Here is a 955-nt window from a genome sequence, read left to right on the forward strand (position 1 = left end):
AAGATCATTAAGTCCAAGTACCGTTCCACCATGACTGATGATCATTTGGAAGTGTGTTTGAGGCTGGCTGTCAGCAGCTACTGTCCGGACTATGCATCCCTGGCTCATTCCATTCAGTGCAAGTCGCCAGAGTAAACTCAGGTAATGGCAAAAAATGTACACGGTTAATTGTGTTGTGCAATATGGACTCATGTGGTTATGCAAGCTACATAAACATACACTGTACATATAAAGAATTCTCATTGCATTTATGAATAAATGTAATAAATAAATATATGTTTTGCATTTTTGTAGCTGGTAGATAATTTTGACTTGATCATTTTATAACTAGCTTGCATCCTGAAAACGTGTAAACCCCTGGTTTACAGGAAGCTTGAGACGAGATGAACCAGAATGGCTTCTGGCTACCACTACCATTCGTTCTGATGAAGGTCACAAGAGGTGGATTTTGATAGATGGGAGAAAAATGTAGGCAGAACTCATATTCTTAAAGTCCAGGCTTATTGGACCAGTTGAGACTAGCAATGATTGTTCAGTGATACTCATTAAACCTTAAAGCTAAGTTATCCCTTGAGGGTACCATTTAGCTAAATAACAGGTTGGTTCATAAAATAAAGAATATTACCCATGAGTAATGAGCTCCTTAAAAAAAAATTATCTATACAGTGAGACCAAATGGGCAAACCTGACTCTAGATTAGAAAGTGCCCCGGACTGCCCGAAGAAGAGCACGTCTGGGTTGGAAGAGGTCCAGTTAGCGTATTTCTTAGAAGGGGCGGTGGCAAGGCTTTGCCTCATGTGCCTTGGACACGTTATCAGAAGTGACCAGTCCTTGGTAAGGTAGAGAGAGGACTGGTGAAGAGAACACTCTCAATGACATGGATCGACACAGTGGCTGCAGCAAGTGTGTTTGGGCCACAGTCAGGTAACAGGTGTTTGGAATGCAGCAATGGGTT

The sequence above is a fragment of the Echinops telfairi genome, unplaced genomic scaffold (genome assembly GCF_000313985.2).
Source record: "Echinops telfairi isolate 266 unplaced genomic scaffold, ASM31398v2 ScPeMD7_7469;HRSCAF=8507_1, whole genome shotgun sequence".
NCBI classification, from domain to species: domain Eukaryota; kingdom Metazoa; phylum Chordata; class Mammalia; order Afrosoricida; family Tenrecidae; genus Echinops; species Echinops telfairi.